This window comes from Pinus tabuliformis, chromosome 3_2 (genome assembly GCF_031772625.1).
Source record: "Pinus tabuliformis cultivar Carrire ecotype Pingquan chromosome 3_2, CPIR1, whole genome shotgun sequence".
NCBI lineage: Eukaryota > Viridiplantae > Streptophyta > Pinopsida > Pinales > Pinaceae > Pinus > Pinus tabuliformis.
Genome location: NC_142302.1, coordinates 1,215,366,509 through 1,215,391,052, shown reverse-complemented (window position 1 = coordinate 1,215,391,052; position 24,544 = coordinate 1,215,366,509).

Genomic DNA, 24,544 nt, shown 5'->3' with positions numbered 1-24,544 from the left:
CCGCTATCAACATTATGAGTAGACAGACCATGGATCAGTTAAAACTTCCTAATCTTCTCTTTACACCTACTTTGCTGCAACTTGCAGACAGATCAATCATTAAACCTGATGGTGTATTGGAAGACATTCCAGTCTCACTAGACTCTTGGGAGTATCCAGTTGATTTTATGATTTTAACTCCCAAGAACAATCTAGGAGGACATCCTCTTATTTTAGGAAGACCTTGGCTGGCCACAGCTGATGCTTTCATAAGTTGTAGGTCGGGAGACATGTATATATCAGATGGTAATTCTACCAAGAAATTCAACTTGTATCCTCCCGCAAAGGCAATAACAGAAATAGGAGAAGATGAGTGGATTAATGATGAGGAAACTCTTCAACCTGTTCTAACCATCTCTGAAATCAGTGAGGACAGTCAAATTCTAAATACATTAGAAAATTTTGAGGCACCTTTAGAATATGACTCTTCACAATTCCAGTTAGATGCAGATATTGAATATCTCTCCCCTAGACAAATGTCTCTCTTCTCAATGGAAGAGTTTGGTAGTTCTACAGTTGAAATCTTTCCAGGAAAAACATTAAACATTAACAAAAACTTGGAAAGACTACAACAAGAAGAATTAACTAAACTGTTGCAAAAACATTCCACTGCCTTTGCATGGGAATATACCGACATGAAAGGAATCGACCCTAAGACTTGTATTCATCATATTTACATTGAAGAAAACAGCAGACCTATTAGGCAGCCACAAAGACGGATGAATCCAAATCTTAGGGAAATTGTGAAAGAAGAACTTCAGAAATTGCTCAAGGTAAACTTCATTTACCCCATTTCAGATAGCCAATGGGTTTCTCCCTTGGTTATAGTACCCAAAAAGAATGGTAAATGGAGAGTTTGCATTGACTATCGAGAATTGAACAAGGCAACCTTAAAGGATCATTTTCCTCTACCTTTTATTGATCAGGTATTAGACACTTTAGCAGGTTAAAAGTATTTCTCATTCTTGGATGGTTTTAGTGGTTACAATCAGATTCAGGTAGCACCTGAAGATCAAGACAAAACCACCTTTACTTGTCCTTGGGGGACTTTTGCCTATCGAGTACTCCCTTTTGGTTTATGCAATGCACCAGCCACATTTCAAAGGGCTGTACTAGGAATTTTCTCAGATCTGATTCATGATTGTGTAGAGGTTTACATGGACGATTTCACAGTCTATGGTAATACATTTGAAGAAGCTTTGGCAAATTTGGAAAAAGTACTGGTAAGATGTAAGGAAACAAATCTTTCTTTAAGTCATGAAAAGTGTTTTATGATGTTTACTGAAGGGATTGTTTTAGGACATCATATTTCAGGAGATGGAATCAAAGTTGATAGATCTAAAGTAGAAGTCATCTCTAAGTTACCTGTTCCAAATTGCCAAAGAGATGTTAGAAGTTTTCTTGGGTTTACTGGTTATTACAGAAGATTTATTGAAAACTTCACGAAGATAGCATCCCCTCTTTTCAAATTACTTACCAAAGATTGTGAATTTAAGTGGGATCCTGAATGTCAATCTGCCTTTGAAGCTTTAAAGTCTAGAATATCTGAAGCACCCATTTTAAGGGGTCCAAATTGGAAACTCCCTTTCCACATTTCTACTGATGCTTCAGATACAGCTTTAGGAGCTGTTTTGGGACAAAAGGATTTGATCCCTTATGCCATTTATTACACGAGTAAGAATTTGACTCCTACTGAGTTAAATTATACTGTTACTGAAAAGGAGTTTCTAGCCGTTGTTCATGCTATAAACAAGTTTAGACACTATATAACCGGCTATGAAACCTTTGTCCACACTGATCACTCTGCCATTAGATACCTCATGAACAAACCAGTCACTAATGGTAGAGTTACAAGATGGCTTTTGCTTTTACAAGAATTCAACATAACTGTGTTAGATCGACCAGGTAAGCAGAACACAGTAGCTGACTTCTTGTCCAGAATCCAAAACACTAATGAGAACTCTCCGGTAGAGGACAAATTTCCAGATGAGTATTTGTTTGCAGTAACTACCAAGACTCCTTGGTATGCTGATATTGCTAATTATTTAGTTACTGGAAAATTACCTTTACATTTATTTCCTAATGAGAAAAGGAAAATCATTCAGGATAGTTCACTTTATTCTTGGATTTCTAATGAATTGTTCAGAACAGGGCCAGATTTGATGATCAGAAGATGTGTACGAGAGGATGAGATGCCTGACATCCTTAAAGCATGTCATGACGAACCTTGTGGCGGACATTTTTCTGATAAGAGGACTGCCTATAAAATCCTTTCATCAGGATATTATTGGCCTTCTCTCTTTAAGGATGCCAAGCAATATGTTAAAAGGTGTGACAGTTGTCAGAAAACTGGGAGACCAACTCTTTCAAATGAAATGCCACTACAGCCACAGGTATGTATCGAACCTTTCGAGAAATGGGCTCTAGATTTTGTTGGACCAATTAATCCGCCATCCAAGCAAAATAGATATATACTGGTTTGTACTGATTATGTTACCAAGTGGGTAGAAGCTATAGCATTAACTTCTGCTACTGAAAATTCAGTTGTTCAATTTCTTTTCAAGGATATTTTCACTCGTTTTGGTGTCCCAAGAGAAATTGTAACAGATCAGGGAAGCCAGTTTACATCAAGGATGGTGGAAAAGCTGATGGAGGAATATAAGATTAAGCATAGAACATCTACTCCATACCATCCGCAAGCGAATGGTCAAGTAGAATCTACAAATAAAGTTCTTGAAAGCATCATCACAAAGACTATTCATCTTCATAGAAGAGATTGGGCAGAAAGGCTTCCTGAAGCCTTATGGGCCTATAGAACTACATGGAGGAACACTACAGGACATTCTCCCTATGAACTTGTTTATGGGAAGGAAGTCCTGTTCCCCATTGAGTTCCAAATCAAGACCTTCAAGACAGCAGTTCAATTGGGGATGAGCTTAACAGAAGCCCAGAAGCACAGAATGGACCAGTTAAATGAACTAGATGAAATGAGACAAGATGCAATTCTAAGAACCGATCTAGTTCAGCACCAAAGAAGCAAATGGCATGATCGACATATCAAAGAAAAGAAGTTTCAAAAGGGTGATTGGGCACTATTGTTTGATTCAAAATTTAAAGACTTCAAAGGAAAATTTCAAACTCATTGGCTTGGGCCATATGAGATTGATGAAGTCTTTAACAATGGAGCAGTTAGAGTGAAGACTATTGATGAACTTCAAACTCCCTTTATTGTGAATGGCCACCGGTTAAAAGTCTACCACAAGCCACTCTCAAGAGAGGAGTTTGTTAAGTTATTCCAAGGCGATTCTGAAATGAGGTTGGTGGAGAAGAATTCTTCTCCTCCATCAGCCTAATCTCTGTTTCTTTCAATTTCAATTTCAATAAAAAAAAAAAAAAAAAAAAAAAAAAAAAGAAAAAAAAAAAAAAGAAAAAAAAAAAAAAAAGAAAAATGAATAAATGTATGAACCTGAAAACCAATCTCTGATTGGCAGTCTCATGCAGAAAACATAAGGTGAAAATCAGGGTCACCTGACACCTCATGTTTTCCAAAAAAAAATCTCTCTCTTTCTTTCATTTCCATTTCATTTATTTCATCTCACCATTTTCTTTCATCTTACCATCTTCACTTCACCTCACTGCTTTTCACTCATTCATTCATTCATTCATTCATTCATTCCATTTCACTTCATTAATAAAGTTTTTTTTTTTAGGCAACTAAAGTATTTTATGCAGCTAGAAGACTTCATTACAGTTTCTGCAGCCATTTGACAATCCTGCAGCCGATTATCTTTCCTGCAGCCTTCTGTATCTGCACAAGAAACACAGTTTGTTTGAAGAAAATATTTACAGTTCAAAATCATCAAAGACAAGGAGAAAAGATCATGTGCTAGCAATAAAGTTAACAAAAGGTTAGTAAATCATCAGAAGCCAAATCGAATGTGATCCGAGGTACGTTCAAAACTCTAAACCTATGGTTGTTTCATTATGCGAACTTTCTGGGTTATGTTTTGTTGGCCACTAAACGTAATGATTACCCATTTTCTTTTTCCCATGCGACTACAAATCTCTGAATCCTCCACGTCTACCAGCTCATAATAACCACGATTTTTGAAATTACATGTGGCTGTTTCGGTCATTAAGGTCTTGTACCCTAATGACGTAACCTACCGCATTACGTCTCTCAGCTCTCGTCCCGCAGTCATGTGTCACTCCACATCCGAAATTGGAGAATGTAGCCATTCCGTTCGTCATTTCAAAACCCTTTATGTTCATAACACCCTATTCCTCGCCATTATCTCCCTTGTTTCGTTTTCACTCACTACGATTACCTCCATAAACCATCCTCTGTTTTCCCTCTGCCGTATAGCCGTAAACCTGTAATACAGTCGTATTACGACTGTTAGCCACTGTTTTTACCGTGTCCACGCTAATTCCACCGCTTAACTCTAAATTCAAGCCGTGAATTCCCGGTGTCTGAGACTGTTTATGCACCGTATACCCTCTGTTCCACAGAGTCTGAACAGAGACCGAGAAGTTACTGTGTGAAGTTACGGAGTTACTGTGTAAGGTCACCATCAAATTTGTCTTTAAACAAAGCTGAAGAGTCGATGGGAAAGCTTCTGAGGGCTGAACCGGAAGGTTCGAAATTCTTGGAGGCATATCCACAGGTTGAGGAGGCACTACAAAAAGCCAATTGGTTACAATGTATCAGAAAGTTTAAGGGCTACCATAAGGAAGTAACCAAAGCCTTTGCAAGATCGTTTACGGATAAGGACAGCCAGGCAAAGGTGGGAGATTTAACAGTTACAGTCAGCGAAGGATGCATAGCAAGGGCTACCTCTCTTCCACAAACCGGTGAACGTTGGTTCAAAAACCGGGCAGTCCAGGATCAACAATGGAAGCGGATTTTTAAAAACCCAGGTATGGACACAAGTGTTTTTACCAAAGGCATTCCAATTTCCCATGTTAAAGAAGAATGGAAAATTCTATTGTTATTAGTACAAAAGTTTTTCACCTGTGAAGGGAGATTTGGAGTGTTGTATGTCTATCATGGTAAAATTATGCTGCAGTTTCAAGGAGAACATGATATAAACCTTCCTTATTTCCTATTTCAAAGCCTTAGGAAAATGTGTTCCATGGCTCAACGAAATCCACGAAATGTAGAAGCTTACCTCTGTCACCATGGTCTTGTAAAGTTATTGATAGAAGAACAGTTAAAAGAAAAACAAGACACATGGGAAAAATTCCTTGTAAGGAATCATTTTGCAGAGCCTGGAGAGTCTTCTATACCTAGAAAGAGCAGAAGGAAGAGAAGGGAAAGTATCTCTGAGACTGATGTCTTAGAAGGACAAACTGTAGAAGAAATAGAAGTCCATCATCCTGAACCTGAGATTGAACCCACTGAAGACAGTGCTCAAGAGGTCATCTCGGAAACCCTCGCTGAACTTGCTAAGGAAGCTGCCAAAAAGAAAAGAGAGGACAAAAAGAAACAAAAACAAGATAAGGGGAAATCCATAGTCCGAGAAACTGACCAGACCCCAGAGCATTCTAGTGGTGAAGAAAGAGATAACCAGCCTTTAGCACAGAGGATAACTAAACTCCATGAGAAAACTGCCCTCTCTGAGAAAGTAAAAGCTCAAAAACCAAAGGAAAAGGCACAAAAAGAAACACATAGTGCTACCACTGTAAGAAGGAGTAGTAGATTGCAGAATAAAAGGAAAGCCACGAGGACACTCTTCGTTGATCTTAGCACACCTGAGAAGGGTGCTACACAAGCAGACCTTGAGGATAGTCCATCATCACGTGAGGCAGCTACTCCTCCAAGAGAAGACATTCCATTTCAGCCGGAGTTTGAAACTGAAATTGAGCATGAATATAGTCCAAGGAGGTCACCAATTGTTGACCCAGTTCAACAAGAGGTGTACAACTATTATGAGACATTAGAGCAAAACACTGCTGGCCCAAGTAATGTCATACCTCATGAGCAGCAAATAGATTTACTTAGACAAGAAATCTATGAACTGGAAGTGCTGAACCGTCACATTAAACAGAGAAATGAAGAAATGAAGCAGCAAGCTGATATTGCCAAGGCAATCCAAGATAATACCTATCTTCACATGAGCATGTGGCAGAAGAAACATAGTAGACTCAAGAAGAGATGCAGAAGGCTGAACAGAGCCTTAATTAATTTGAAATTCAGATGCATGTTCAAAAGGCCAAAGGTTAATGTTTCTACACAAAGGAAGAGAAGGAGGTTGGATGTCCTAGCTGAGGCATCCCAGCAGATGGACTGAATTGTGTTTTCATTGCATGAGGACATGCAATACCCTCGGAGTGGGGGTATGTAGAACCTCTATTTTACACCCATTTGTCTACCATTTTCCTCCACTTTTCCTTATCTTTCCTTCACTTTTGCCTCATTTTCACCATAAAACCTCTCAGATCATTACATTCAGTGTCAATAGGCATGATTAAGCAAGTTTTGCTAATGGATGACTATTTGTTTAGTTTTTGACTTACTTGCAGGAATCCCGCAGCTATCTGATGATCCCGCAGCTATCTGAAGATCCTGCAGCCTTTTTGTTAAACACTATGATCCACGTGTCGGTTTGCTAGACGGGCCACATGGGCACTCAGGTATCAGTGTGGTCGAGGTTCCTATCCTATTGTTCCAACCATCCACGTCACTTTCACCCATGGTCAAAGCTGGTTTAACCACGGTCAACTCAAAGTGGTTTAACGGTGTTTGAAAGCTGTTTGGTCACGTCATCTTCAATGGTGATTTGTCCATGTTCTAAAGATGGCAGGGGACGCAATCCAACAGGGATTTATTATCCATGACGACAGGAACCACCAAACTCGTTTATGCAGCCGTGATGTGTCAAAGAGCCATTTAATACGCATGACTGTTATTGTTTTTCTGTTAACTAGCTGTACGCGTAGGATAACTTAGAAACTCCTATAAATTGATGCGTCTGCGTACGCTCAAAGAACTTTTGATTAGTTGTATTTTGCTGCACTTGTGTTGAATTTAGAAGCGTTTGTGAACTCTGTTTTCTAGTGCTATTCCAGCACTCTGTTTTGTAAACTTTTTGCAAATGGAGAAATCAATATAGCACTGTTTTGAAGTTTCCAGACCTTTGAGTTCTCTTGTGGCTGAATGAACAGAGGGCCCCTGCTCATCTCAGCCTTTGTAAAGTATTTCATGTGCAGCATTTCATTATTTTCTCATTTGTTTCCTTAAGCATGTATAGTTTTATTTACTTGTTTTCCTTTATTTTCAGCTGATCAGTGTTATTTCTTTGCAGGTTTCTTTTAGCCCGGGATTTATTTTTATATGTGTTGTGTTTGCTTTACAGCTAATGGTATTTGAAGTTGACAATTCAAGTGCTGCCTTTGTCTTTATAGTTAGTTTTTAATCTTATTTCTCAAAGAGCTGTTAACATACATGAATGATCTTCATCATAAACTACTATCTTTTAAGATCAAAATATCACTAACTTGCAGCTTGTTTGGGTGCTTTTTGGACTGTTCTTAAGCTACTTTCTTTCCGTACTTTACACAGTACATGTGCTTTGAAGTATTGAGTTAGAAAGAGTAAATCATCACCACTAGTCTTTAAAGTAGAAGTTTTTGATTTTAAAGTGCTTCCTAGACTATTTCCTCACTACTTTCTAATCATGCTTTCCATAGTACATATGGCTGAAGTAGAGAATTAGAAATAGCAAATTATTATCATTAGTCTTTCAAGCATATTTTTCTCACTTTTATAATTCCACTTAAGCTACTTTCTTTCCGTGCTTTACACAGTACATGTGCTTTGAGGCATCGAGATAGAGAGAGATAATCTTTATTCTTGGGTTTTAAAAGTGATTTTCTTTTCCTTTTATTAGCAGCAACTTGAACAGTGTCTAGTGCCATTGGTAGTGGTCATTTGCTTTCAAGTTTATTTCAAGTCATTTCAATTTCATTTATTCATTCCAAGCATTTCCTTTCAAGCAAATAGTTAGAGATCACTCAACACACACTTCCACTCATTTAGAATTCACTCTATACACACACCATCACTCATTTGTTTATAAATTCTCATTCCATCTAGGAACATAATTAAACCGCAACAACACCCCCAACGATAAGAAAAACTCTAAGAGGATACTTAAGTACATATAGTACACCTTCACTTCATCAGCTTACGAGCCCCGGGTTGACAATAAATACTAGCAATTTAGATAACACTAAATTGACTAAACAGATGGACCTATCTGGAGCACTTTCGGATGAGGTCATATTAGAGGTATATGATGAGGAATGGGTGCAAACGGTTGACTATGAGCACATTCCTTTTAGATGTCAAAAATTTCATGAACACATGCATCTTCTTCGAGACTTTCCTATCAGTAAGGCTGAGAACAAATGTAAACCTAACACAATGAAAGAAACATATGGCTTGCACAAAGTAGCTCACAAGAGTAAAAACGGCCAAAAAGGGCCAAAACATCACCAAAGTGGAGACCAAAAAGGAAGGCCAAATCAGTTCCATGTTCTTGAAGAGGAGGAAGATGCAGCACTCGAAAATCAAGTTATGAAGGATGGAGATGATAAGCAGGAAAAGGAAGAAGAACAAGATCAGGAACAGGCAAAGGAAAAACAAAAAGGGATCATGATGAGTGAATCAAAGATGGATATGGATCAGGAAATGACCCAGAGTGAGATGGAAATGGAAGACAATGAGTTACAAGAGATTCTCGACAGAGAAAACCTAGATCTAGAAGGGTTCTTGAGTAAGGGAACAACAGGTGGAGTAGAATCTCTACCACAAGAAGAATGCAATCGAATAGAGCAGTTATTCTTATGGAAAACTCAGACAAAAGGCTTGGAAGAAGATAACACCATGGAAAGACAAGGTAAGCAGGGAATGAAATCGGTAAAACCAACTCCAGTATTGGCTCCAAGAATCCCGGGAAAAAAAGGGGCAGAAAAAAGCAGAATGAGCTATTAATGGAATGTGGAAAGCTCATGATAGACTCAGGTAAGATGAAAGACCTAACTAGTTACTCCTTTTCCAATCAGTAATTATGAAGTTTACAACTTGGAACATCAGAGGTCTAGGAAGCAAAAGAAAACAGAGAATGTTGAATAATAGAATGAAACAGGTAGCTCCGGATATAATTTTTGTCCAAGAAACGAAATGCTTTGTTCAAAAGATAAAAGAAATTCATAGTAAGTGGCTCAGCATATATGAGTTTATAGAAGTCAAAGCGGAAAATACAACAGGGGGTATCCTCATCCTTTGGAATCCCCAAAAAATAGGTATTATTGATGCGGAGGCATCTAGGAATTATTTATCAGTGGTTATACAGCCAATAGGAGACAGGGACACCTATCTTGTAACAAATGTTTATGGCCCTCAAAGGTTAGATGACAAAATCAAGTTTATTGAATCCTTAGTGGACCTTCGAAAAAGATTTGTAGGGCTACCGTGGGTTATAGGAGGAGATTTCAACATGATAAGATCTCTCTCGGAGAAAAAAAGGGGCACAAGAGCACTAAATAAGGATTCCTCAACTTTCCAATGTTTTTCAGAAAACATGAAACTGGTAGACATTGAAACAAATAATGGTCTTTGCACTTGGAACAATAAAAGAGGAGGGGATTCCCAGGTAGCTTCCAAGCTGGACAGATTCATGATCTCTGAAGAGCTCATGCTTCTCGACAAGGAAATAATAGCTGATATTCTTCCTTATGGCGGCTTATATCACTGGCCGATTCAAATGGAGATCAAGGGCATTGGCACCGCTAGAAACAAACCATTTAGGTTTGAAAATATTTGGCTTTCACACCCAGATTTCATCAGCAGCATTGGAAACTGGTGGGCTAAAAATCTGCAGATTCAGGGCTCATCCATGTTCATTCTACATAAGAGACTAAAGCACATCAAGCAGAAGCTAAAGGAATGGAACCAGAAGGAATTTGGCAATATTTTCACAAGTAAAAAAATAGTGGAAAACAAAATCCTAGAGCTCAACCAAGCTCTGATCAAGAATGGCTTTGATAAAGACAAAAATGATCAAGCAGAGAAATATCACCAAGAATGGGAAATGTTGTGTAAACAAGAAGAAATTTTTTGGAAACAAAAATCCAGGGTTCAATGGTTAAAAGAAGGAGAACGAAATACTAAATTTTTCCACAGATCTACCATTGCAAACAGAGCTCACAATAGAATCTCTTCGATTAAGGATGAGAATGGTCGAACTCTTCAAACCCATGAGGAGATAGATGCAGTGTTAGTAAAGCATTTTTGGGACATTGCCAAGGAAAACTTCTCAGAAAGAGAACCATTCATTAATAACTTAACTAAACTTATTCCTAAACTGGTTTCTAGAGAGGATAATTGTAATCTCAATAGACCTGTGACGGAACAAGAGATTAGTGAGGTCCTCAAAGAAATGCAAAAATGGCAAGGCACCAGGTCCGGATGGATTCAATGTGGATTTCTTCAAAGCCTGCTAGAATATTGTTAAAAGGTATATCGTCGAGATTGTCGAAGACTCCAGGTGGAACAAGACCATTTTGAAATCTCTCAATACTTCCTTTATTGCCCTCATTCCAAAACAGGATAATGCTCAAACTCCAAAGAGATACAGGCCCATCGCCTTAAGCAATGTTGTCTACAAGATAATTTCCAAGGTTGTGGCTAACAGACTTAAACCCTTGTTGCCCACACTCATCTCTAGGGGACAAACATGGTACGTAGAAGGAAGAGAAATTCTAGACAACATAATTCAAGCTCACAAGGTGATTCACTCGTTAACTTGCAACAAGAGAGTGGGAATGATCATGTAACTAGACATAGCCAAAGCATATGATAAAGTAAATTGGATGTACATCAAAAAAGTGCTCACAGCGTTTGGTTTCGATCATAATTGGGTCAGATGGGTCATGGCCCTTGTGACTATTTCCATCTTTTCAATTTTAGTGAATGGCTCTCCTTCTGAACTTTTTCTCCCTTCTAGACGTCTTAGAAAGGGAGATCTGATTTCTCCTTTTCTCTTCATCCTCATGATGGAAGGGCTAGGGCAGTCCATCAAGCATGCAAAAGAAATGGGTAAAATTCAAGGACTCCAACTTTCGGAGAATGGGCAAGTCTTGACTCATCAACAGTTGGTAGATGATACCATGTTACAGGGCATTTCCACAGTTAAAGAAGCACTTGCTTACAAACAAATTTTGAATGACTTCGCGAAGGCCATAGGTATGGAAGTAAACCTTTCCAAATCAAAAGTATTTTTCTTTAATACTCACATTTCCATCCAGAGAAATGTCTCCAAAATTTTAGGCTTTCAAAGAGAATCCCTTCCCTCTAAGTATTTGGGAGTTCCTCTTACTGCTAAACCCCGACACAAAAGTATTTGGGATCCTCTAGTAACAAAAATGCAAGACAAAGTCAGGAAATGGACAAATAGATCTTTAAATTTAGCTGGCAGATTGGTGCTTACTAAAGCAGTTCTCCAAGCTATCCCAATCTTTATGCTATCAGTCCTCCTAGCTCCAATAGGAGTCTTACAGCAATTCCAAAATATTGAATGAGATTTTCTTCGGGGCAAAGAGGAAACTAGGAAAAAATGGGCTTCAGTCTCATGGGAAAAGATCTGCAATCCCAAGAACTAAGGTGGCCTGGGTTTGGACAATCCTGAGATTCTCACCAAGGCTCTTGGAGCCAAGCTTTGGTGGAGGTGGGTTAAGGATCCTAAAGCTCAATGGGCAAGCATCTGGAAGGAAAAATATGCCAATTCTTGGCCGGATTCTGAAATCATACGTATGACTGGAATAGTGAAAGGCTCGCCCATATGGAACAAGGCCTGGGAGAATAGAGAAGTAGTTCAAAAATATAGTTTCTGGAAAATCAGAGAGGGCGATCTGGCACTTTTCTAGGAGGAAAAATGGCAAAAAGAACCTGAACTACTGAAGGAAGAATTTTTAGGCCTCAAGCATGAGACTAACAATCAAGGTTTAGTAAAGGTGAAAGACTTTTGGGAGAATCCACATAATGTTGGAAAATGGAGAATCTAGAAAAAAATAGAGGACAGAGGGGATAGGACCCTCAACAGTAAAGCAGATTCCCTCAAGAAACTGCTGGATCAGAGAATAATTTTAGTCATGGAAGGGTAGGACCAACTGAGATGGGGTAACAACAAAGAGGGCAACTTTAATATCAAGGAAGCTAAAGGTTTTCTCCTTGATCTGGAACCCCAAGCTCCTAATAAAAATTGGCAGAAGCTTTGGAAGCACAAAGGCTGGATGAAAATCAAACTTTTTATGTGGTTAGTTCACCACAGGAAAATATTAACCTGGGACAACCTTAAAAAAAGGGGCATGCTGGGACCCTCCAGGTGTCAACTCTGTGAGACCCAAGAGGAGACTATAGAGCACCTTCTCAACAGCTGCAGTTTCACCGACAGGATATGGGAATTTTTTACTAACATCTTCAAACAGTCTGATAGAGACAAAGAAAGTATTGCCAACACTCTAAACAACTAGAGAAATAATTTCTCAGATAATGAAATTCTCAACTCTACCTAGAATCTTCTGCCCTCTTTCGTCATTTGGAATGTGTGGAAGGAAAGGAACAAAATAATATTCAACGAGGTAAAGTCTACCTCTCTTAGCCAGTTGGAGCTGATTGTAAAACAACTAAAGGAGACAGTGAGCACCACGGTTAGGAATCTCCGCAAAAATCCTCCCTCTGTGGCAGAGTTGAGAATCCTCCAGCTGTTAGACATGCAGGGGCTTATTCCTCAAGGTCTAGATAGGAAAGTAAGCATGAGAGAAAAGGTGGAGGATTTCTAGCATCCCCCCCTGAAGGTTTTTTAAAGTACAACATTGATGGAGCTTCCAAAGGAAACTTGGGGGATGCTGGCTTTGGAGGAGTTCTAAGGGATGACACAGGCAGCATTATCTCCCTCTTCCATGGTCACTTAGGAAAAGCCACTAACAACATGGCAGAACTAATGGCTTTGGAACAGAGCTTAGAATTTTTGATACAAAGTAATTGCCAAAACGTCATAATAGAAGCGGATTCTAAGTTAGTCATAAACACTGCCAAGAGAATCAGCAATGGAACAGGGCCGAAAAAGGTCACAAAACACTAGAGGTTAACTAGAGTCCTTCAGAGAATTCAAGTGCATCTATAGGAACTCCGTACTCTCAGATTTATTCATGTGTAGAGAAAGGCCAACAAATTGGTGGACATTCTAGCCAACCAAGGTGTCAGCAGCAAGGACAATGCAATCTCAAGAAGGTGGAATACAATGGCGCAGAGTAACCTGAAAAACCTCTGCCACAACCAGGCGGAGGAGGATAAAGAAGAATACAGAGGAAAAATGACTGAACTCAATCAGTAATGGTCAGCGGTCAGAGGGCTACACCAAGTGGGATTAAAAGGTGCACAATGAAAGGTAAGACAAGGCAAGAGGTAAAGTGGACCACGATAAGGACTTTTCTCAGTGCTGGGAGTCAGAGCTTCCCGAACAGAAGAAAGCAGACACAAAATTTTTTGCGTCATCTTAATTTTTCAGTGACAGAAGTCAAAACCACCTCTGGGCGGTTTCGTAGCGATCGCACCGCTTTCCTGTCAAAGGTGGTTTTTGAATTTTTGCAGCAATGCCACAGAAATCATGCCACGTGGAGGAGGGCCCGGTCCCAAATCCACTTTCCCCGCACCCTAAAGGTCGATGACCTCGGGCGTGTGATTCTCTGCTCAGCCATCCGATGGTGCCTGGTTAATCAACGCTCAAGATCCATTTTGCTGTTTGGTGAGGTGCATGGTTTTTGTCGGGTTGGCGGTTTTGTTTGTGATTGCACCACTTTTATGTTAAAGGTGGTTTTAGTCATATTGGGAGTGATACCTTTAGGCTTCTGACACGTGGCCAGCGTGGGGTGTGGAAACCACCCTCCATTGTGAGGTAAGTTTCGCACAGGTTTGGTGATGCGATACTTTGGAGAGCCATCTGATTTCATGGGGTGATGCGAACTGTCGGATCTGTTGGTTCCTTTTTAGTGGGGCCCCATGTATTGACGAACTTTTCACTTGGGCATTGTGGTTGGTTGTTTGCCGTAGATCAAGCTTTTGGGGGGAATGGTTCTTCCTAAAGTTTGTTTTGAATGTTTTTATTGTTTGTAGTGGAATGATGCTTTTCTTTGGCATCATGCCCTTTGTTTCCTTGTCTCCTCTTGGAGTTTAGGGTTTATGTAAATTTTGTAGATTTTTCTCGATTTAATGAAATAGAAGGAACTACTCTTGCTTTAGCAAAAAAAAGAGGATTCGTGGTACGCAATAACGTTTCCTTATTGCTAAGTTATGGAAGGTCTAGTCTAGGGTACAATTCATTTTTTTGGCATGATAGATCATTAAATGACAATGATTACAAGATCATCATGATTTGGTCTCAGTTTTTAAATGCTCATAGGTCATGCAAAGGTCATGTCATCATGTAATTCATCCCCCCCGGACTTAAATGTGACATCTGACCTCGGCTATCAAAAGGGATATCACGTTAGATTGCCATAATTACTAAATAAAATAGGATAGTGACATTACCATTTTATGACGTACCTGGTGTGATGTGGAGAGAATACATTGGTGATGAGGTGCATGAATTTAATTCCAACAGTCAAGGAAACTTCTCCCGAATCATGGTGATGCATGCTGTGTATCAAATAAATAATTTACTCAGATTATTTCTACAATTCATTGATTGTTAAAGATGTAACAACCAAGATGACTATTATGTATTATTGGTTTCCACAAAAGATAAAAGAGAAGAATTAAAACAGTTTTGTAACAACATTATTATAGGATATGCTTGAAATAAAAAATGCTATTATAGAGTGTGTAGCAGCCACCACAGAGTGGTTTTCAACTGTCACAGAAATTGACTGCCTGTGGCTAAAAGAGGTTTTCACAGCCAGATTATTTTATTTTCTTATTTTTTATTTTTTTTACCAAGTGTAACAACTGCCAATAGAGGTTTGTTTTCAATTGCTACACTTATTGAAAAATTAGAATTTTGGCAGCACAGGGGTTTTTACCCTACTCTTGTAATCTGAAGATATGAATTCATGACAATGTTAACAAATGAATCCCTTGAAGCAACTTTTTGATATCACTGAAAATGGTGCCCATTTGGAAGCAATGCTTTCCTTGCACTGTTAATGGTAACTGAATTCATAGTCCCATTGTCAAATATTGCATCCACCTCATAGGGACCTAGCCATCTAGTGCAGAGCTTACCCTTGAAGTCCTTGTATCTTGAATCATATATGAGAGCCCAATATCCTTTCTGAAACTTCTTCTTCTTGATAAACCTGTCATTCCACTTAACTCTCTGTTGCTGGATAATCTTTGTTTGCTAGATAAAATCCAATTGTTTCTCCTCCAATTCATTGAGTTGATTCAACCTTTGTTTTTGTGTTGTAGCGAGATCCAAATTCACTAGCAATGTTGTTCTCAATGTCTTGATTGCAAACTTAATAGGGAATAAGGGTTTTTTACCATACACAAGTTCATATGTTGAGAATCTCATAGTATTCCTCCGCATAGTTCTATATGCGCACAACACTTCTGGAAGTTTATTAGCCCAATTCCTTTGGTGACTAGCCACAGTCTTGGTAAGAATCCCCTCAATGAATTTGTTGGTGCTTTCCACTTGACCATTCTCTTCTGGATGATAAATTGTTGTGATTCTATGATGGATTTTATATTTTTCAACCAACTTTTGGATCCTATGGGTTGTAAACGGAGGCCCTCTATCTGACACTATTTCCCTGGGTATCCCAAAATGAACAAAGATGTCTTCAAACAAGAAGTCTGAAACAACTTGCCTCGTGGCTCTAGTTAGTGCTTTTTCCTCAACCCATTTTGTGACATAGTTGGTGCAGACCAAAATGTAGGATTTCTATCTGGATGAAGGATTAATTTGTCCCACAAAATCCAAGGCACATTTCTCAAAGGGTTCTAAGACTATCGGAGGTTGTAACGACATCTCATCTAATTGCAGTGGTTGGCCCATCCTTTGGAAACTATCACATCCTTTCACGAACTTCTTGGCATCATGAAATATTGTTGGCTAATAATATCCTATTGAAAGGACTTTGTATCTTGTCTGCATGTCTTCGAAGTGCCCTCCATAAGGTTCCTTGTGACAAGCCTTAAGGATGTCAAAGATCTCATCTTCCCTAACACAACATCTGATATGAAAATATGGTCCACTGTGATAGAGATTCCCATCTATCCAGGTATTGGTAGCACTCTACTGTATCACCTTTCTCTTTTCCTTAGAGGACAAGTATTGTGGAAACTTCCCTGCAACAATATAATTGGCTATATCTGCATACCATGGTGAGTAAGTAGAAATAGCAAAGAGATACTCTTCACGGAAAGAGTCCTAAGTAGGAATGAAATTGTCATTAATAGTTAACCTAGAAATAAAGTCAACTACTACATTCTCTTTCCCAAATTTATCTACAATTGTGATATCAATTCCTGTAACAACAATAACCAGCGTGTAATTCTACCATTGGTAATTGGATTATTCATTAAAAAAAGAGTGGCAAAGTGGTCAGAATGTAAAAATACTTGATACTCGGTGATATAATGTCAAAATTTATTGATGGCATGCACTACTGCTGAGAATTCCTTCTTTGTCACTATGTAATTGAGCTCAGCCAGAGTCAAACTCTTGCTTATGTAATAAATACCATAAGGTTTCCTATCCTCTAGTCGGACAAAACTAGCACCTACAGGAATATCAGATGCATCTGTAGCTATGTGTAACGACAGTTCCCAATTAGGTCCACGCAAAATCGGGGCTGCTGGTACACAACATTTCGGCTTCAAAAAGGCCCACTCACACTTTCCTATCTAAAAAATGTCTACATATTTCATAAGTACAGAAAACAATGGCGATGCAATTTTTAAAAAATTCTCTATAAACCTTTTGCAATACCGTGCATGTCCTAAGAAACTACGTACCTCTTTTTGAGCCTTGAGAGTTGGAATTTTTAGAATTATCTCGATTTTAGTAGGGTCTACCTTGATCCCATCAACAGAAATGTAGTGTCCCAGCATGACCCCTTCAGTCATCATCATTTGATAGTTTTTGGTGCTCAAAGCAACATTAGCCTATATAGAACGTTCCAACACTCTTTCTAAATTAGCTAATGTTGTTTCAAAAGCATCACCATAAGGTGTAAAATCATCCATGAAGATTTCAAGGTAGTCATTCAACAAATCAAAAAACATTCCCAGTATTTCCCTCTAAAACGTTGCTAGCGCATTGCAGAGTCTAAAAGGGAGTACTCTCTATGCGAAATTTCCCCAAGGGAAAGTAAAGGTCGTTTTATCCTAATCCTTTGGGGAAATTTGTGTCTAGTTGTAGCCACAAAACCCATCTAAAAATGAAAACGACTTTTTCCCAGAAAGGGTGTCAAGGATCGAATCTGTAAATGGTAAAGGAAAATGGTCCTTTTTAGTGGCCTTATTGAGTTCTTGTAATCCGAACAAGCTATCCACTTTCCATTCTTATTAGGGACAATGAAAAGTAGAGACACCCATTGACTATCATATATCGGATAAATAAAGTTACCACTCAGGAGTTTTTGTAATTCTTCCTTCACTACCTCCTTCAATGCAAGGTTCATGTAGCATTGCAATTGTCTAATTGGTTTGCAACCATCTTTCAAATAAACATGGTGAGTACACAGGTTGGGGTGAATCCATTTCATATCTATAAAGTCCGATGAAAATTGATTTTTTTATTTCTGTAACAGCTTTAACAACAATCTGTTTCTCTCAATAATGAGGTTGGGGTTAATGTTCAAATACTTTCCTAGATCTATTTGGACTAGATTGTTGTCAGTATGTGGAGTGGTTCTCATTTGTTAAAAGCTTATATCTTCTACCTCCTCTTCCTCCTTTGAATTTTCAATAGAAATGATATAAAGTGAGTTACTAATAAGACCATTAATGATATCATCTTTTGTCTCATCCTTGAAATACTCGACTTTTCCCAGAGTGAGGAGTGGTAGGGAAAGATCTGATTTGGGTTCAAATTCTTCCCACCATGGATTGTTCAAATCCATGTTTGGTTTTGGGGGCTAAATATTAAGGTTCTTTGTAGCCTGGCCATCTAAAATCATAATATATCTAGATCTACATCCTATAAATGCATCTACAGTGGCTAGCCAAGGTCTCCCTAGGATCAAAGGATGTCCCCTTAGGTTGGATTTGGTCTGTAAGATAAGAAAGTCAGTTGGATACCTCAAAGAAGCTAATGTGATTACTACGTCTTCTAATACCCCCTCAGGTTTAACACGAGACCTATCTGCTAATTCAAGTACAGCAGGAATATGTCTAAGCCCATGTAGCCCTAGGGTGGTAAAGAGGTAATTTTTCATTATATTAATGGTACCCCCAAGATCAATCAATGTATTAGTTGTGGGTTGGTAATTAATATAGACAGTAACTGTAGGATTTCTCGGATCATTATACTTGGTTAGAAGAGGAGGAGCAGTCATTAATTCAGACAATTTCCCCATCACGTGTATGGTATCAGGGTCTTCAAGCTTCCTTCCAGGTTTCTTAATATAAAAATCTCGTCGTACAGTTTTAGCATAAATTGGTACTTCTTTAATAGTTTGTAGCAGAGGAATTCATACGTGAAGGTTTTGCAACTCCCTAAGGAAGTCGGGTTCAAGTTATGACGTCATTCCAGTCTTAGTTAATATTTGAGGATACGAAGGATCCTGGGTCATAATAGTCAAATCGGTTGCTACAGGTGTATCAACCTTGCTCGACTTGGTTGTTATAGAAGTAAGAGTTCTTCTCGGGTTGGTTGTTATGGGCGTAACAATTTTCTCTGTATTGGTTGTTACATGTGTAACAACTGCCTCAAGATCTACTGTACCTTCTCTAAAAGGTTCACATTCCTCCTCGGTAATGATAGGGAGAGTGGTTTGGTTTAATTACCTCATCCAACTGTAGCTGAATTTCATTAAGTCCAATGGGAGTGATAAGGTAAGCCTAGAAGGTAGTCAGAGCCTCTATGCTCTAGGCTGCTTTATTATTCAGGTTAAGGTTAGGTTGCACAGGTAATTTGGGTTGTACGAGTGGTGTAGGAACATGAGTTTGGAAAGGGGGAAATTGTAGTTACTATTGCATTGGTAATCGAAGTGGGGTTGTACTCTGGGAATTCCCCCTTCACTTCTGATTCCAAGGATATGGTTGAGATGGAGGATATTTAATAGATGGAGGGGGTACCACTAGTTCCAAGGGAAAGGAAACTATGTTCGAGAAGGAGTAGAGTATTTCCATGGATATTGCTGAGCATTATATGCATTATTCCATGAATTAAAATAATAAAATTCTTGGGGCATACCTGTAGGTCGTGGCTGCCATGGTCTCCTAGGTGCAATGAAATAAGAGAACAAAACTTATTCACTTCAGCTCTCTAACTACTTCTTTCAGTCTAGGAAGCTTTGAACATTGACTTGTAGAATGTTACAGCTCAAAAATATTGCATAATCTCGTGTTGTTCATTTCACACTCCCTCAAGGGATGTTTGTTCCAACAACTCAGACAAAACATAGCCAGAGGTGTATCAACTTCTCCTTGTGTTTTCTTGATCTGTGATGTCGTTATCTAGGAAGATAGAGTGCTGAGGATGTCGGTTTTGAAATTTTCACATAAATTCTTGATCTCTGCTTTGGTTACTCCTCCAATTGCAGATTTTTGTATTTAGGCAGAGGCATCTCGGATTGTGCTTCTTCCCTTTGATGATCCTCTAGAGCATCTTAGATAGAGATTTACAATTTCAGTGAATGGTTCCTGAGATATGCCCCCTTTTCCTAGTAGATTCAGGGTATCAAGGTAGTCATCCCTCATTCCTCTTATAAAAATGGTCTTCAAGATGTCGTGATCTAAATAACTGTGTTTAGACCTTTGCAAATTATAATGGAACCGCTCTACGTAGTCCTCCAGGCTCTCATCCTCCTTTGTCATCCTCAATACTTTCTCTCTTACGTCCCTGGTTTTGCAATAGTCTTGATACTTTGATAAGAATGTATCCTTCATGTCGCTCCATGTTCGAATAGAAGCATAACATAACCACATGAACCATCTCAGGGATGATCCTTTTAGAGTAGTAGGAAATATTTTTAATTTCTAAGTATCTAAAACATAGACATAACTCCCACAAAAGACATCAAATTCCAATTAGGTTTCAGGGTCTTCTATAGTCATTCCTTGAAAATATGGTAAGGATGATAAATGAATATTTTTCATGGGAGCCTCGACTCTGATATCCCCAATTGGGAAGTCAAAGGTGGTGATAGTAGCATCTGTTTTAGTGTTGTTTTCATTGTTTCCCCCCATTGTTAACCCTTCTAATCCTTCATGTAACAAATGTTCTTAAAAATATTCTTTTAATTGTCTCGTAGGTGAGATTTGTAGCTCAGACAGCTTCACGGCTAGCTGTTTCACTACAATGCCTGAATCTGGATATTGATAAACCAATAGGTGCTCTCCCGTTTCAGATTTTCAGATGTCCCCCTACATTTTCCCCTTGTCCCTCAGTCCTAAGGTTTTGGTTACTAGTTTTCCCTTTTTGTTCTTGAATTGGATGCTTAATCTTGGCAGTATTTTTGCTATCTTTAGAATGGTATGGTCCCTAGATAGAGGAATCAGAGGTTTTTATCCTTGTTATGGGAGTAATAGATTTTTGTCACCCTATTTTCCTTGTGTTCCTTTGAGAACCTGAATGTTCTTTTTTTGCCATTGAGATTAGTTCATGGATAAATGTTTTCCTTCCCAAATCTACACTCTTCCTTTCCTTTTTATGACCTGTTTTTCCTATGACTAACTAGAGTGGGGGTATTTTTGGTATTTCCATAATTCCTATAGTTTCACACATGGACCCTATCTGTATTAACTCACAACCTAATTTTCTTAGTCTTCGACAGTGGTGAGCCCTCCCAGCTATGTTAGAGCGATGTGTAGGTTCTTACCTCTCCTCTTACCGCCCAACAACTGAAGAGGTGAAGGCACACTTTAAGAAAACACCAAACTTCCACACCATAATTTCCTTAGAGATCACAACGGTGAGCCCGCCTAGGTATATTAGAGCGATGTGGAGGTTCTTACATCTCGGCTTAACACCCAACAATTTTGAACTAGGAACACTCTATCATCAAACAAACAACTTGGTTGTCTGTATTGTCAACTGTCATCCTCGTTAATAGCACCAAAATGTAGTGTTATTTTAATCAATCCTAATTGGCCAAGACTACAACCATTTAATTGTCAAACCAGGGTAGGTCTGCTATTTCAATGGAGTTTGTACTGTCTACAACAATACACTACAACCAAGAGTGAAAATAGAAAACAGTAAGGAATGTCACTGGACTATAGAAATTAAATCATTCATGCAGAAATTAAAACACTCTATAGAAATGATATCACACTTCTCGATTACCAGAGCAAGGGCACACCACACATTGTACTAATAACTACAGCAGTTGGTCAACTACCATATTGCTAATGAAATCAGTGTAACAACATAACATAGTTCTGGAACGAAAGCATATATATTCTATAATTTATACAACAACATGAGAAAACCATACAAACAATAAAAGAGACCATAATATACAACTACTCTACCACTGCAATCCCTGCTAAAGAGGAGGGCCCTTCCTCCCTAGCAGGGGCGCAAGAATGAACACAATATTAGTAAAAGAATCAACTGAGAAATAGTAACATTATCACCGCAATGTAGTTGATATTAAAAATAATTAAAAGTTACAAGATCAAAATAACAGTGCTCTATATCCATCCCCCATACATGAGAGATTACGTTTCTCTTATAGATATTATATATCCAAAATTAGGAATAGATCAGTCATGAGAATCTTGTGATTCTCATGTTGATCATAAAATAGAAATCGTGATAACTTGTTACTATATACAAATTATATTCAAATACATTGGTTAAGATCACAACATTTGGATCTATTAATTTCTAAATAAAAAAATTCATAACTTGCAATAGTTTTTTTGTGGAATAGTACCCATGACTTTGCTAGCTATGGTGAAACCACATCTTGCGGTCAAATGATGGTTTGGGATGTAACAAAAATCAATGGGTAACAAAATTCCTTGTAACGACAACTGAGGTGTAATAACGATCGCTTTAAACAACACATGGTGTAACAGTAATAGTTGTAATAGCATACATGGTGTAATAACAATGTGTAACAGAATATAGAGTGTAATATGAATCTATTCCGTCCTTCTCTTAGACTGATCATCGCTGCTTGTTCACTCCATAACCTCGTTCTTGCAAGAAACACATGAAAAAGAGGAGAGGATCCAAAATAATTCTCTAATTCTTACCCCAGTTCACCACAAAAAGGAATATTGCATCGTTATATTCAGCAAAAGTGGAAAAATAACATGACAAAGATTTTTCATTGGCATGGATGGAAAGAGGATCAAAACTAGGGAAAGAGAGTGTAGGAAATAGTTATTAACACTACACCCAAAAATTATGGTCTCAATATAGATACAACAATAGATAAAATTATCCACATATATACTACGAAAAAAATACAAGAATAAATACTTTATACATCAATATGAAAAGTGTTATACATGCATTCACCTTACATTTTAATGTGCTAAAAACTAGAAATATTAACACAACTTAAAACTTCTTAGCATGCTTCTAAAATTTGACAATCATATAAGTGTAGACATGTATATTCTTGTGAATTTGAGGATAGTTAGTTCCTAAAAGAGTGTTTCTCATTTCCATTTGAATCATCATAGAGATGAAAGACACATATCCACATCTTTTGAAATATTAAGAATATTTCAATGCACAACATTGAAAATATTTGGTTAATTATTGAACATCGGTTCATAAAAGATGTAATACACATTGGGGTATGAAATAAAACATATACATAATTCATATTCTCATTATACGACATCTTATTAGTGTTCTTCTAACATTTCTAGTATTCCTAGCATGACAATTTTAAGGTTGGAATTTTCTTAGTTTCCTAGTTTTTTTACCAAGAGCAATTTAAATTATTGAAATTTATCTTAAAGTTCCAAAATTTTGGTGAATATTCTTATTTCGTAATATCCAAACTATAAAATGGTAGATTTTATTCTGTTTTTTTTAATATTCAAATTTCTAATGATTTATATAGCATTTATAATTTTTTTGTAATTTTCAAGGTAAAATAATTTTATGCTATAATATTTAAGCTAATAATTTTTAGAAAAAATAGAAATTGGTGATTTTTCTTTTTTAAAAAATCATGGAAAAATATTCCATATACAAATATTAGCCCCTAAAATTGTACTTTCTCCCTACTCTCCCTATGTCACCACCCTCCACTTGATTTGTATTTGATATGAAGAAAAATCAAATATTAAAACTTAAGAGTTGTGTGATTTACACCTATCTCTCTTGAGCATTAAAAAGTCATTTGGGGGAGTCTTCAAGGTGGGCCTATACATGTTCATAGAAATGCTAGGGGTATTCATCTCTTTACAGGACCTAATAATCCATGGGAAAATTAGTCACTAGGAAAAAATATATTCCTTCGATGCACATAATGTCTTTGGGGTTCCACATACACGTAGGGGAAATTATTGATCTTAGTAGCTCAAGAAGGTAATTTTACATAATTCTAAGTGTCTAGGCACATACAAGTTTCCTAATTGATGCTTAACCTTATAAATTACTTTAAGTATTAAATTAATTGTTTTTTATAAGATAAAGTAAGTTAATGTAATGAAATGCGAAAGTTATTTGCAATGGTCAATAGGATGACTCTAAACCATTGATTTCAACTAATGTTGACACTTACTATCAACCATCAACCAATTTTGAGATTAGGTTGATGAATTTAGTCAATAAATTAATCTTATAAAATGAAGGGTAGGCTGAGGGAGAAGAGACACAAGACACATCTTCAACATAAGACCTATTGAGAGTGGTATCTCAGTGATTTGTTCGAGAATGGATTCAATTCAAGTATACATAATTTCAAGCAGCTACAAGGGGTAGCAAGGGAGATCCATATGAGCAAAGAAAGATCAAAGCATAGATATAGGGTTTGATTAGCCATTAGTTCTATGTTCTTGTTGTATGTATTTTCCTTAATGGGTCATTATCCTAAGAAGGGATCCCTTGTAAGTTATGAAGCTATGTTAATGAACAACTTATATGAAGGATATAAATGTTATGTTCATGTTATCTAGAATGGTGTCTAATTTCTCTCCATTTTTATAACTATTAAAACCATAATTGTGTTATTATTCAATAGATCTCGTCTGATAGCATGCCAATAACTAGGTGGTGGGTTTAGAAAATTAACATAAATTTTCCAAATTATACCCTTTACTCTAGAAGTGATTGTTCATCTAGGGGTCCTT